The sequence below is a fragment of the Carlito syrichta genome, unplaced genomic scaffold (assembly GCF_000164805.1).
Source record: "Carlito syrichta isolate Samal-C Ts95f unplaced genomic scaffold, Tarsius_syrichta-2.0.1 Scaffold309491, whole genome shotgun sequence".
NCBI lineage: Eukaryota > Metazoa > Chordata > Mammalia > Primates > Tarsiidae > Carlito > Carlito syrichta.
The window spans coordinates 60,030-61,795 of NW_007253587.1; the positions used below are offsets into that span (position 1 = coordinate 60,030).

The 1,766-nt window shown below is 50.1% G+C and overlaps 1 protein-coding gene across 2 annotated transcripts in view; it reads right to left on the minus strand.

Annotated features, from left to right (window-relative positions):
* ZNF331 (zinc finger protein 331) overlaps positions 1–1,766 on the minus strand; it is a 48,974-nt gene that overhangs the window by 20,233 nt on the left and 26,975 nt on the right. For both annotated transcript variants that reach the window (XM_008067369.2, XM_021717252.1), the window contains exon 5: positions 833–896. The gene's annotated coding sequence lies outside the window, so the exon portion shown is untranslated. The remainder of the gene's footprint in view (positions 1–832; positions 897–1,766) is intronic.

Consider the following 1,766-nt stretch of genomic DNA (forward strand, 5'->3'; position numbering starts at 1 on the left):
GGGCTCAGGCAATCCACTCACCTCAGCCTCCCAAAGGCGCGGGATTACAGGCTGAACCACCGAGCCTGGCTTGCATACCCTTCTTAATGTAATAAAATTATAAAGTATATCCTCGGGGTAAAAAATCAACATTGATAAACATATACAGTAAGCATGCATACAATTCCCTCAGAAAGCTGTAAATGGAATTAAGAAGGCCCTCATGTTAAAATCTATTCTAGATCATTTGAGGCTCTGGTTCATTTTGTAAACTTGCAAGTACTCAACACAATTATCTTCATATGTATCTTGTTCCTGATGTACAGACATCCACATCACAATAATGACAATTTTTTTTCTCATTCTGTCACCTAGGCTTAGAGTGCAGTGGCACAATCACGGCTCACTGTAGACTTGACATCCTGGGTTCAGGTGATCCTTCTGCCTTAGCCTCCCAAGTAGCTAGGACTAAAGGTACATGTTATCACACCCAGCTATTTTTTTTTTTTTTTTTTTTTTTTAGAGACTAGGTTTTGCTATGCTACCCAGTCTGGTCTTAAACTCTTGGGCTCAAGCAGTCCTCTCACCTCGGCCTCCCAAAGTGCTGGGATCATAGATGTGAGCCACTGTGCCTGGCAACAGTCACTGTTAACTGAATATTTATGACCCGGGGTGCTGTTCTATGGGTTTCATGTATATTAATGCAACTCACTCTAATCATAAGCCTATTTTCAGAAAGCTCAAAAAGCTAAGGAGAGGCAGAAAGAGGATTGAAACCCTGGTAATCTACATTTTAAGCCTGGTCTTCAATCCTATAGACATGCATCATTTCATGAAGAAAAACAAAACTCACCTGAACCTTTAAGATGTGTAACAGTTCTTCCTCCTCAGGGATGCCTTCTTGCTACAATGCTGGCCTGGGGGAAACAAAGATAACAGTGAGACAATAGGGCCTTTTTGGAGTGAAGGCAACATGAGAAAATATCCTCCAGGACCCAAGCCCCCAGACCATACCCAGAACCTTTTAGAAATGAGGGCCCTGAGATGTGAGTTTCTGAGATTCCTGGACTGTGCTCTACACTGAGTCTCTGAAACAGGGGATTGCCCCCTCCATACCTCTCCCTCGGGGCCTTTCTCTCTCCCCGACTGTCTTTGCCCTTCTTGGTTATTTTCATGACAGAGTTCAGGTCCTCCTGTTCCTTTGTAGCCACTGTCCTCAGGTGGGTGCCACTGGCTGGGAGGAGACCGTCACACACACCTGGCTCGCCCAGAACGCCACCCACCCAATCACCCAGTCCCCAAGCACAAACCTGCACCAGCCACAGCCTCCCGGCTGCACACGCTGTCAAGGGACACAACTCTGCCCTGTCACACCCACCAACATCCACATCCGAGCCCTGACAACCCCACAGAAAAGACACATCTGCAGCCACGGAGACACATCTGGCCGTGCCATCCCCACAGAGCCCACGGGAATGTACCTTCAGGAGACACTGTCGCCCCTCGGAGGCTCACACGACTCGAGCTGCGTCACCCCCAAAGCCTCCAGAATGCTGGTGTCGCGGTGTAAAGCGCGCCCCACTCTCTCTCAAGCAAGTGCGTCACACGGTTGAGCGCCCTGCGCAGGTCGCCCCACCGAGCCCGCGTAGACACGGCTCCTGCGTCACCGATGCAGATGCTCACTCACCCCGCATGGCCCCGTTGCCCAGTGACGCTCGCTCGCACACCTGTGTCACAATTTCGCGGACAGAGGCGGTCGCGTCACCCTCGCACACTCCCACGCAAGT